The following is a 14,011-nucleotide window of genomic DNA, read 5'->3' as shown; positions in this document are numbered from 1 at the left end:
ACTTCCGTCCACTGCTTAGTCTTCCTGTGATGACTCAAATTGCAGGAATAGGGACATTTAAACATTAAGGGCTGGCACCATGCCAGGTGGCTACCCACCCTTTGGACCAGATCGGATTTTGGAGTAGCACTTTACCGCTCCCACGGGGGCACAGACTGGTCTGGACAAAGATTAATGGCCAAAGATTTACTTTGCTGCTTCCTCACTGATGGGTCCCATATGCAAAAAGCAATCAATCTCTCTTGGATCGATTTCTGTTTGAATATGGCATTGTAGAGTCCACATACGGCCTGTACCCCAAGTCCAGTTGCTTCATGTCGGTGAATTTACTGCAGGAACATGGGATTAGAGCAGATAACTCCAATGGGAGAGCTAACATCAACACAACCACGATAGGCTGAATGACGTCCTTGAATGTTGAAATTTCTATGGCCTGGATTTTAACTGCCAGCGGGTTTCCGGCGGGAATATGTGCTGGCGAGTTAATTTCCTTCCTGCCTATGCCAGAACGAGACTCCGTCGATTTTAATGCTTGAGCCTCATTTAAATCCTGTCGGCCAACTTTCCACCCATTCCGGGCAAGAAGAGGCAGAAAATTGCACGGCCCAGTGGTCACCCGCCAACACCAGGTAGGTGGTGGGATTGGCTACCAGAGGTCTTGCAGAGGTCTCGCGATCAGGAATGGTGGGGTCGGATCCGCGGCAGGGGAGGCCTAAGCTTTCCTTCTGGGTCCCAGAGGAGCTCTCCTGCTCCTCCTGGACCCACACGGAAAGAAAGAAAACGTTCTTGTTTGGGCTGCTTCTGGTTCCCCACTGTCTCCACCTGGTGGGACTGTTTCCGTGGCTTCCTGCTCAGGCTGTCCAGTTAAAATTGCAGTCGGGTCCCAATGACATCATCAGAACCCAACATGCATATCTAAAAAAAAGACCCCATTGTCTTTGAGCAGTTGTCATTTCCGCCTGCTCAGTAGTGCAGGATAAAGTTGGGGACGGTCAGATCCAGGTGGATCCAGGGTGGGTAAGCAACCTGGGCAATTTTAACTGCCTACCCGTCCAGTTTCAACCCCATATGATTCTATATATTTTAATTCAGATAACAAATACAGATCCATAGACATTAACTCAATCACTTTTTATTATTATGCCTCTGTTGAAATCGCTATTTAAATGCAAGTTGTTGGTGTCATTGTTAATACTGTTGTGATATTACAAAAACTGCTGCTTCAGTTCTATTTTGCACACTTAAAAGATTACAGTATGACAGAAATACTGATAAATGCATGACAGTTTAAACATGATGTTAATTTAGCATTATTTGCACTAAGGCAAATTTTCAAGCAATTTTTCAATACACGTGATATTCAAAATTATAACAGACTCAGTGATAGAGAGCTAGAGGGCAGATTAGCAAATTAGCAACCCCTTAAGGGCTCACTCAAGAAAAATGATAACAAAACCTGATCACTGAATCAGCATTTGAATTATAGATTGGTTCTGAGTTGTGGATGCATATCCATTGAGAACTGGAATGATATAATCTATCCCTACTTGATTTACGATCAGTAGCCGCCTTCAGAGAGATAGGAAACCAGCACCCCTTTTGTCTATGTTAGATTCTGCCCAAAATCAGGGAAAGGAATAAGGGCTCTGAGCTCCAGAAAAGATACTATTTACATGAAGGAACTTTGCTTCAGCTATTTTTAAAAAAAATATTCTTACTTCAGCTGCATTTTGTTGAATTTGAAATCAAAGCACAGACCCCTCTATAACCTTATGGCTAAGAAAATGCCCAGTTTCCATTGTTAAAGATGGTCGCTATGTTTACTTGATTATAGGCGTTCAATGTGGCAAAGACTTCACCACATTTTATTTGCAATGTAACGTCTAGCACAAGATTTGATTTGCAACCTAATCAATTGAAGATTGCCACAGTGCCTCTGGCAGGCCACACTGATAATGTGTCACTTCTTATTAAAGAAACAGTTTCTGTTTTAGTTGCATATGTGTTTCTTTTTGGGCAACAAATATCAGCCTACTTTAAGGTTGTTATTTTCCAAACATGTTATATAAAATACTTCAAAATGCTGAGTTCTAAGCGACTGGCATTTACAATGTGGAACACCTAACACTGACTTTCCAATACTAGTTTCTTTTTATTTTTCTGTCTATGAGTGGTGTTTTACAGATTTTTAAATTCCCTGACAAACCAATGTGGCACTGGCAATCGATTTTAACTCAACCTCTATCAGTATGGAGTGGGGCAGCATTTAAAATGGAGCGGTTACATTTCCCCCTCCGTTCCCGCCGATCTGCGATTTTAACAGCGCCGGTATTGGCGGCGGACGAGGCTCCCCCTAGTCTCCGACAGGAGCCTCGATAATAAATGCAGATTGGAGCCCGATGGAATTTTAACCAGCTGCTGAGCAGAGCGACCCGCCCCGCCAGGTGAACTTGTTTTTAAGGGTATGAAGGGTTACAGAACCAAGGCGGGTAGATGGAGTTAACATACTGATGAGTCATGATGTAGCTGAATGGCGGAACAGGCTTGAGGGGCTGAATGGCCTTCTCCTGTTCCTGTGTGCCTATGTTGGGAAGCCAGTAAGACCTGCTAAGGTAAGGTTAAAAAAAACTTGCCTTAATGGGGCACAGGAAAGTCCATCCCCTTACAAGTTAATATGGAACTGGCAGAAGCAATGGAGACCTGATTTAAACGAGTCTGCCCCATTTCCATGGAGGTTACACTGGTCTCTTGCCAAAGTTACAGTAAGTGACCAGTAAAACCCCCATTGGAATTTCAGGGCCAAAAGCACTCTGTTCACACACACTGATCCAACTAGGTCTCTGGGCATGCTGGCATCAATAATATGTAAAAAAAATAACCGCCCCTCTTCTACCTGCCCCCACCGCCTCAGTACATTGCTGGTATTTACAAAAACAATTTGCAGTTGGTCAATTGCCTGAGCTGTACAAATGTTTCAGATCATTCAGCAAACAGACAGATCCTGACAGCTGAGCAATACATTCTGATACAGGTGACAACTGCTGTCACAGAAAGAAGGCAGAAGACAAGACAGGTCGTTATTCTTTGCAGCTGCCCCAACAGAGATTTCTTGCATCTTCGTGAAGGACAAGTCAGATACAACTAAAGAAACAAGTAACAATTGATGTATGTGCTGATTTGCAGCATCTCTTAGAACCACAGGTGATGGGTTAGTTTAGCCTCCTCTGTAGTTGAGAGATTCCAGAGGGGAAGTGGCAAGTTAATGACTGCCTTTACCTCCTATGTTACAAGCAGTTTTCTATATCTAGTATAACAGAGTGAGAGAAGGACAATATGTGAGCCATAGGTTTTTGACAGCTTTGTATCTGCTTTAAGGGTATAACTTAAAAAAATTGTATAAATTGTCAGAATGACCTTAGCAAGGCGATATAGCCGTAGGAAATCGTCCAAAGGCAATTATGGTCAATCAGGAACGACTCCCAGCCTGGAAGGATAAAAGGCAGTGAAATAGTTCAGTTGCAGGGAGGTTGGAGAAGAAGGAGCTAAGAGTGAGAATTTGTATGCTGGAGAGTAATCCCTGTTACTGTTTTGTTCATCTCTGCACTTAAAGACACAACTACTGTGTGTGAATAAACCTCACTTGTTTTGAACATTAAGCTCTAGCCTGCGTGTCTAATTGACCACTGGCTCCTAGGCCTGCTTCAGCGTGCTATACTAGTTAGGTATTTTCTGGCATCAGCTAATCTGTTGGATGGATTGAACCCGAAATTCCTATGGCTGGAGAGGGCACCAGTAATACTTACACCCGGAGACAGGGCAGAAAACAGGCTGGATTCTGGCTGTCTTGGCATGTGGCCATATTTTGACCGGACCTAGAAATTCCAGTTGGGGGAGTCTTCTGCTCACCTACCTATGTCAAGGTGGTCTGCCGGAGGCATCTCTGGGGAATTCCTAACTTTACATCCTTGAAAGGCCACATTGGAACTCATACCAGTGGATACCTGTCCTAAAGGCCCCAAAGCTTTGCTAGAGCAGCAGGGGATCAATTACCTTCTCCCGTCCGAGTGGCTCCAGTGCGAGCCAAGAATTTTTTTAAAAATTCTTCCGTTCATTTGAGCCTCTGGAGGACTCTGCTCCAACTTGGAAAGTCGGATTGGCTCGGGCTGGCAGTCCGTCCCATCTATGTAATTGGACCCGTCCCCAGAATTTCCAGATCATTGTCGGTTACTGATGAATTGTTCTAGGAGACTGCTGATTGTGATAAATTCCCATTAACACAGCAGATAAGAGACCAAACATGATGGCATTTTTATGACATAGCAGATTTCCCTATGCTGTTAATCACCATGCCTAACAAACTATTAAAGAGGAGTTTTTCAGTTTTCCAAGTTTTGTCTTTGAAGCCAAAATGTATGTTATCAAAAGTCAGATGGTTTCATCACAACTGTCGACATGAACATTATACAGAAAGTGACTTGGATATTCCTGGGGCCTCGGTCTGCCAGCATAAGTGTGGAGGACCAGAACTGCCCGCCCTCAATCGACACCCCACCCCTCCCTGGGGTGCAAGTAACTGCTACTTCTGCTCTCTCCATCTCCAGGAATTGTGGGGCCAGTGTTCTTGCAGTTGGTTTAAAGTAAGATTCTCTTCCATGAACCTCATATGCAGCAGATGTATGTCCAGTAATTAACCAGGATTGGTCATATTTAAAATATGTCACAAGTACATCTGCATTTCATTATATCAATTTAGTTGGTTAAATATTACAGCTGCTGAAGATGTTTGGGTAGTTTTTTCAGCTTCAGTGGTTGTGTGTCAGAATTTATTGTGGTATAGTACTGACTAGGATGGACAGGGTATTACTGTGAAGCCGTACATCAGGGTGTCATTAGGGTGTCCAGATATCCAAGTGATGTGCTGCATCTGACAAAAGCAAAACCCGTCCCAAAAATGACTTTGACAGAGTACTTTAAGCACTTTTTTATGAATACAAGTAAACCATCTAGTCCTCACAGCACTGATACTACATTCTACAGCTGCGTTAGGCATTTACAGTCTCTGCTGTATGAATCCTCAATAGATCTGTTGAGAAGACCACATTAAGTAGTTGCTGCGTTAGTCTGATTGAGGATACTCCTGGGTAATCTTCTTCCACCCATTGTGGTGGATGAATGATCTAACAGTAATGATGCTTCTGCCTGTGATGACTTTCTATGATTCTGTTCTAGTGATGGACTCTGAGCCTCTGATGGCTACTATCTGAATCTGCTTCCAGATCCCAGGTGTATTTGTGTGGAAGGAAAATAAAATCACTGCCAGCAACACTCAAAAATGGCTTCAACCAACATAACTAAAGCAATTAAAGACAACATGGCATTTTAAAGGTAAATACTATATGAGAAACTAACATTGAAAATTAATGCATACAATTTACTGATATGGAGCAATGTGCTCTGAAACCTAGAGGCTAGAGATGAATGTTTTTTTGCTGTGTGTACACTTACTGGTATCAATAGATATCACCACCTATATGCACTCTGGATTTCTATGGCCTCCAGGTTAAACAGTGGTAATGCCTTCTCGAAGGGGATTAGGTCTTTTAGGAGGGTTAGCCTTGGCTCAATGGTAGCACTCTTACCTCTGAGTCAGAAGGTCATGAGTTCAAGCCATATTCCAAAGCATGGACTGCAGACTGGCTGATAGTGATATCCCCAGTGACAGTCTGGAAGGAAGTGGAGGGAAAGGTGTTCAGGGCTGCAGAGACCTTGACCACAGCAGGCAATGCTGTTCTAGCTGTAGCAGGAGGTGATGCAAATCTGTGACAGCCTCCCTGGAGAAGTGCAGACTCTTTATGCTTTGCTCCTCTGAGTACTGCAGGGTAAGGATTTCTGCAAACCTCCTTCTATTTGTTGTCCCTGGAGCTGCAGCTCTTCCCTCCTGTTGCTGCTGCTCCTTCTCGTGCTTCTCTTCATCCTCTAGCCAGGATGGAATTGCCAGTAGGACCCCCAAGAAGAAAAAGGTACATTGCCAGAAGTGGTTTAAGAGTTCAGAACTTTGCATAGCCACATTAAGCACTTTGAAATCGTCTAAGTAGCAAAAGCCACTACCTAATACAAGCAAAATTTCTGCGAAATCTTTCCAGTGATTTAGCTGAAAGAAGGTGAGGATCCCTTTAAATACCATTGGAAATGGCCACCTCCCGACTTGTACTGCCCATGGCTTGTGGATGGGCTGAGGAACTTGCAAAGTGGGTAGACACAAAAATGGCATTGGGGTCTCAACAGCATCATATGACCCCAGTTTGCATATATTAACAAGGCATCCACCCAGTTCCGGCAGGAGCTTAACCGCCTACATTGAGATGTGCCCAAAAATTGGAACAGGTGGAGCTCCAGCGGTACATTGGTGAGGCACTTCTTCATGTGATTTTCAGCTCGCTACCACCTCATTTTTAGGCAGGAACGTGGCAGTAGTGAGACAAAAATCACCCCCGTTGTATCTTTAGGCATAATTTCAGTTCTTTTGAAATTGTAAATCTTTTACAATTGTCTTCCAAGTTCCTTTTATTAGCGCACGTGGCAGTAAGTTCTTTGGCTACCCACATCCTGATAGGTCGTTTGTATTTTGGGATTAAAAGATTTTTATGTAGTAGCAAATAAAGCTTTGTACCCTTTGAGGACCTCCACTTTAAGATTGCTCTGCCTGCTCACAGCAAATTGCTGCCCCAGAAATATCTCAAAATATCTTGTTTGTGAAGCTTGAGAAAGTATGGAACATGAAAAGGTAATTTGCCCTATCAGCATGATTTCTTCCACAAACCACATACAATATCGAACTGATTTAATTTTCTGAGTAAAGGTTCTGCAAACATTATCCCTGCGACTCACCCCCTCCCCCCCAGCCGCCCCACTCCACCATTCATTGGGAAATTGAGTAAAACTCCATACAATCTATCCAAAATTACAATTTACACTGTTCATTGTTTATCTGTATTCAGACGTCAGATTAATCACCCCAGTTTTACCATTGCAAATGTTGAACTGTTAAACTGAACCAGTCAGTTCAATAATTAACACTTCATTATTTGTTAAATAATAGACTAAACAATGGCATTGTTTTTTGGCATTGATGTGGACTGTTGTGCATTTATTCTTCTCCTTCTATCTTTCAATACCTTGTTCTCTCATTATTCATTTCGGCTTAATTCATTCTCTTATTTTTTTAGTTCTTTCTCTTTTCATTGTAATCATTTTCCTTATTTTCTCTAATGTTTCCCACTAGTTTTTCTCTCATTTCCATAACAGTTGTTGTTTCTTCCCATGTTTTTCTGTTGTTTAGTTTTGATATATTTTGTAATTTAAATGAATGATCACTTTCTTTATTTCTAGGATTCTTTATAACAGTTTTCCCTAAGCTGCCTCCAGAAACTCCTATCTCTGAGAGACACATACCTGTCCCTTTAGTGTCTGCAAATAATAAGCTTCTACTATCAATAACTCACAAGACTAAGTGAGTAGGCAAAACTGTGGCAAATGGATTTCAATGCAGGTAAGTGTGAGGTCATTTATTTTGGACCAAAATGATAGATCTGAGTATTTTTTAAATGATGAAAAGCCAGGAACACTGGAGAACCAAAGAGATTTAGGGGTCCATGTACACAGATCACTAAAATCGGACTTGATGGGCCGAATAACCTCCTTCCATGCTGTAATCATTCTGTGATTCTATGTAGTAGTCGGGTGCAAAAAATAATCAAAAAGGCTAATGGAATGTCAACCTTTTTAACTAGAAGGCTAGAATATAATGGGGAGGATGTTTTGCTACAGCTATACAAAGCCAAAGCCCTGGTTAGACCACATCTAGAGTACTTTGTACAATTCTGGGCACCGCACCTTAGAAAGGATATATTGGCCTTGAACGGAATGCAGCATAGATTCACCAGAATGTTACCAGGGCTCCAAGGGTGAGATTATGAGGAGAGATTACATAAACTATACTTGTATTCCCTGGAATACAGAAGGTTAAGGAGTAATTTGATTGAGGTTTTTAGGATTTTGAAAGAAATTGATAGGGTAGATAGAAAGAAACTTTTTCCACTGGTGGGGGAGTCTAGGACAAGGGGACATAACCTTAAAATCAGAGCCAGGCCATTCAGGAGAGACATTAGGAAACGCGTCTTCAGGCGAAGGGTGGTAGAAGAGTGGAGCTCTCTCCCACAAACAGCAGTTGATGCAAGCTCAATTAATAATTTTAAATGTGTAATCGATAGATTTTTGCTAGCCAAGGGTATTAAGTGATATGGAGCCAAGGCGGGTTGATGGAGTTAGGATACAGATCAGCCATGATCCCATTGAATGGTGAAACAGGTTCGAGGGGCTGAATGGCCTACTCCTGTTCCTATGACTCATCCTGATGTTTGTGTACAATGCACAGAAGCATCCAGATTTGTCTCAGTCCCTTGCTACTCTGCTAGCCACTGCCCTGCCAACATCATTAGCTCACACAACCATAGACTTCCCTCACACAAAAATACCACACTAGCAAGGTGAGAGTGATCTGCCTGACTCAATCGGACCATTATGTAAAGTGAAATTTCAAAGCATTTGTTTCAGACAGTCAATTGGGACTTTAGTTGGAAATTGAAAGATTTTTGGAAGGTGGGACTAGGGAAACAGTTTACATCATACCCGAGAATACCACTGAACAGATATATTAGAAAATGGACATCCCTAGCTAAACCACCCTGGGCTTAACAATAAATTCAGTGTGGCCATTGACTGCTGACATTTACAACTTTTGTGCAGTCACAACTGTCAGTTTACTTCCACACGCCATATTTTGCAGTGACAAATAAGATCATATTGATGGCCAGTAAAACAAAATGTGAACAGTAATTGGGGCCCACAATAAATTCATCAATTTATATTTTTTGCGTTTATTAAATTGAAGGATGTCAGTCTGCAAATGGAACTGTTATGAATTTGGGTCTGCCGTCAATACCTTCAGTGGCACAAGTCACTCTTGTAAATGATCTGAATGTCTTAATTTTATGGAAGTTGATTCAAACTGCCCTATACCGACTTATATGGCTGAGCCCTTTTATCATATAAGAACTGAACCTCCAGATGACCCTAACTGTATGTCCATGTCTTTTGCATATGTATTTCTTCAATCTCTCTGAAGGTGGACCGAGTCAACACGAGATGAAGTAAAACTTGGTTTGAATCATTAAACTGCTTTGTTCCACAGTAAATTGAATATACAGAGCAATAATTATTGTACAATTGGCCACAGCTTATCTCTGTGTAAAAACATGAAAATAATGTATACATTATGCTACCCCACTATAATATGTTGTTTTGCTTGATTTTAACATTTTTAAAGAAAATAGGTACCAGTCATTCTGCTCTATTTCCTGACTGTTCATAGTCAGAAAGATTTTAAAAGGAGTTAAATAGTCAGAAAGCAGTTTGCCAGGACCTGTTCATCAAGGTGAAAGTACTTGGTTAAAGGGACACTGCTGAACTGAAAGGCTTTGGGCATATCTTAGGATTCACTGCAGATATTGAATTTTTTTTCACATACTCAGAAAGCCTTCCTCTATATTTTACATTACTTTTGGAAGCATTCAACTTCAAAACAATTACTGAGCTGGGATCTAAGGCAAGCACAATGGGCTTTCCAATGGGAATCCCATTTTACATGATCTATATACTAGAAGAAGAAGAGAAGAGGAACAGCAAGAAGCCATAAGGGAAGCTAGAGGAAGCAACCCTTGAGGCACCCACACCAGCTTTTACAATGCCACTGGAAATAGGATTCTACTTACCAGTGATCAGTGGGAAAACAGACCTCACAGAATCACAAAGATCTTTAAATCCCGAGAGTTAACTGAATATTCAAAATCTCTCTGAGTTGCTGCCCAGTATACTTTGCAACCTGCTTGACATTGACCTCTCCAGATCGTCCTCGAGACCAGCAATCCGTCATTCAGCACCTTCACGTAGAGTTGACTTTCTTGCCTGGATGTGTCATGAGATGGGGGAAGTATGTAGATGCTCCTACAGCTGCTACTTTCTTCAGGCTGCCCTGCAATGAGTTGAATCCATCTTGGATGTGCCTCAAATCCATTGCCAGTTCAATTTTGTCTAGTACTTCCGTAATTCAGCTTCCCCAGAAGTTAGCAGGAGTAGGTTTTTTTTGGCCTCTAAATAAATGAAATGCACTCCCAAGATGATTACAGTATGCTGGGCTCCCAACAGCTCTTTTTTTATGAACTGCTGGATATTTCTTATTAAGAGGGCTCCATAGGTTATGAAAGTCGCAATGGGAAAGTATCTACAATTTATTTGGTAATGTGAGCTCAAAACTGGTTTTGAAAGGTTTTTAACCTTGTCCTTGCCATTTAGTTGAACACAGTTAGGTTTTTAATACCTAAAATTACACAACTATTCTGCTGTTACTTTGTTATGATACTCAGTGTTGCAAAGTCAATCTGTATGTCTCAGTTTACCTCAAAAAATTATTGAAAATATCGTACCCATAATCACACAGTGGGCTTACGTTTAAAAGGATGTAATGTGCAGATTTGAATGATGGTACTATAGTTCTGGCAAATGAAGAAATACCAGATTAGATTTTATATTTGATGTGGCAGAGGCCATAATCCTAGTACCACCATACTAATGTTGTGTTTGTACTTAAAATCATTATTTTCCTTTTCTGTTATAATAGAGAGTGGGACAAGAGCATCTTATTGATATTTGATACAATGTGGCTTGTGTCGCTATGGGTTGCCAGAGCCATTTGATTTAGTATGTCAGTAAGTAAAGGGCTGAGTCTTTCCCCATTCCCATCAGATAATATTTTTGGGGTTTATATATTTTTTTTCATTCTCAGCTGGTCAGTGTGTTAGAAAATATACACTTACCTTGGAATTGCGCTAGTAACAAATGCCTGAAATTCTTCTGTTCACTATTTTAACAAAGGCCTGATTAAACCTGTTTAAAAATGCTATAACCAATTTGTTACTGATATTGCACAGCACAATTTCAAGGCATTTGTCGTATGGTGCAATAGCTTTGCAACCAAAGACCTGATGGAATTAGTATGGCAAATCGTTATAATATATATTTTCAAATTTACTAATATAAATAAATCCTTTTTAGTGCTGGCAAGAGTATTGTGCTTGTTATGGAACATACACAAAAGATACCCTCGTGAAAGATACCGTGTCAGAAAGATACAGGATCTCAACTCTGAAGGGGAAAACATTACTTTCTTATTTTCTTTATCCTGCTGTCTTTTTTTTGCCATTAGTGTACAAGTGCAGATCATTAAAGATCTAATTATGTAAACAGTGTATATTGATGTAAAACTATGGGCCAGGGCGGAACCATAACCGTTGAAGGGAGAGATTTCTTTCCTCTGTGCCTGGCTGGAACCCATGAAAGGATTGGCATTACATATTCAATAGAAGTTTTGAGGTAAATCAAAGCTGTCAGCCCTACTGAAGCAATTCACTGTGTGTCCGTAAGCATGATGTTATCAGTGAATAAGATTAATGGAAATGTCAGATCAGAGATGAAACACTCTCCAGCAGTTTTTCCTCTTTATTTGAAATGTGAAGTTGAGAATACTTGTGGTTATCACATTCGAAAACTCATCTAGCAGTCATCTCCCCATGTATGACCCCAGCGACATCTCCTGTCATGTGGGCCTTTTAAACGGAGAATCAGAATTAATTCCTATCAATATGATTTAACTTAAACCTTTTCCAAAATTGTCTCAGTTAGTAGGTTGTGGTTAGATCAAGTATGACAGATGCATATGCTCATTGTGGTGCGGTTTTGTAAATGGTCATTTCAAAACTCTGGTTTCAGATTCAACCTGTTTATTCCCATGCTACATTGTGCCAATTGAACACGCTCAATGAACTGCATGTCGTCCCATTGTGAAAGCCATGCACCGACAAGTCAAACGTCTCGTGACTGCTGAGAACTTCCCGGCAAGACAGCCTGCTAATTTCACTGAAGCCCATGGCTATCTGAAATTACCCCATCATGACCCACAAAGAGATGATAAGTACCTGAGTGGATACTGAAATATGAATATATTTAGAACCTACCCAAACTTGTAAATAAAACTAGCAGACGTCCCAAGACGTCGCTCATGGTGAGTTGGGAGGTACACTGGGATAGATCTTGACTTTGTGCGATAGTGTAAAACGGGTGATAACGAGTCGGTAGCCCATTTTTACATCTCTCCCAACTTTTTATTTCCATTGACTTCAAATATACTGTCTCTAAAAAAAAGTCTTCTACCATGAAATGCACAATGTGTTATTATATAATACTAGCAGATCTCTTGTGAAATTCCTTAGAGTCAGAGGATATGCTGCAGTGTGACATCTGAAGTGTGATATGTGAAGTGCAATGGCCAAATTGAGCAGGAAGAATGTAACACTTACAGGAAGTGCGCACCATATGCAAGACTTTTAATATGTTACTGGTGGATCTCTCTTGGCACTGCTCATGGTTAGTCAGTGGGATGTGCATCTTATCTGTTTTTGTTGTCTTGTGCTTTTGGTTCATTCTCTGTCTTTTTCTGTTACGTTCTGATTCTGTTTGTGTTATCTATTTACTAATTTCTTCTGTTGTTTCAGGTGGGAGGCAGTAGGGTGTGGCTGGAGGGAGGTAAAGCACTTAGAATGTGTTTATGCATTACCTCTGCTGACCCCTACTGAAACTTTCCATTGTATGAGCACTGCGATGCCATGTGTAGAGAAACCCTACCGATCTCTCCAAATGCTCTACTTTGCAGTTACATCTTTTTGTTGTCCCTCACGCACTTTGGTACCACTATCACCCATATGGACTACTCTCATACACTTACTCCATCACCCTTTGTGTCGTTATCTTTGCCTTGTTTCCCACCCCTGCTTTCTACCATGACTGCTATGTTACCCCTACATCACTCCGACCCTCCTTTATTCTTTAACTATATCATTTCTTTGCATCATACAATAATTGCCACATCATCCTCCCATCAGGTGATGCTCTTTTCCCTTTGTCTCCCACTATTACCGCAATGATATGCCTGCATCGTTCCTATCCCCTTCTCCCCTTTCTCAATTGCCTTCACCTTTCTCCTCCACCTCTATCCCTATTTGACCCCCAATACACTGAAACTGTCATTAATGTCTTTGTCACCTCCAGAATCGATTTTTTTCACCGTCCACCTGAACTTCATGCTATATGAACTCCAACCCAGAACGCAACTGCCAGAGTCCTATCTTGCATAATATCCAACTGACCTATCGCTCCTATCCTCACCGACCTTCATTGGCTCCCCATTCCTCAGTACAGCAACTTCACAATCCTTGTCCTCACAGCCTTGCTTCTCCCTGCCTCAGCAACTTCTCAAGCCCTATATGCCTGCTCACATCTTCCGTCTCTGGCCTACTAAGTATTCTCTTCTCATTTCACTTTAACATCGGTTGCAGACCCTTCAGCCACTTTGCCCCAGCACTCTGGAACTCTCTTCTCAAACCACTCTGCCTTGCTTCATCTCTCCACAAGTTCAAAAGCCTCTATAAAACCTACCTCTTCGACTGCACGTTCAGTAACTGCCTCTAATTCCCCTCCTTCTTCTACTTGGTTTCAACCTAAATACTTTGAAATATTTTACTACGTTACAGATCATTGTACTAAAATTAATACTTGAGAACATATATTCCAGTGAGAGTTTAGTAATGAATGTTGATTCTAGAAATACTTGCTACAGTGACTGTGGATTGAAATCTCCCCGTGCGATGTTAGAATGTAGTGAATTTGTATGAAATTCCTTTCTCTGCTATTTTAACAAAAATGTTAATCCACTTAAAAACAGCAAGGCTTCAACTCAAATATTTTAAACTAGTATCAGCAAGGACACTCATGGGGGTCTATTTTAATTTACTGAATTTGACGTTAATGTGATGGTAGACTGACCGACCCTTAAATGCTGATG

Source organism: Heptranchias perlo, chromosome 28, assembly GCF_035084215.1.
Source record: "Heptranchias perlo isolate sHepPer1 chromosome 28, sHepPer1.hap1, whole genome shotgun sequence".
NCBI classification, from domain to species: Eukaryota; Metazoa; Chordata; class Chondrichthyes; order Hexanchiformes; family Hexanchidae; genus Heptranchias; species Heptranchias perlo.
The sequence above is the reverse complement of the archived record's forward strand: the minus strand, read 5'-3'. Positions refer to the sequence as shown.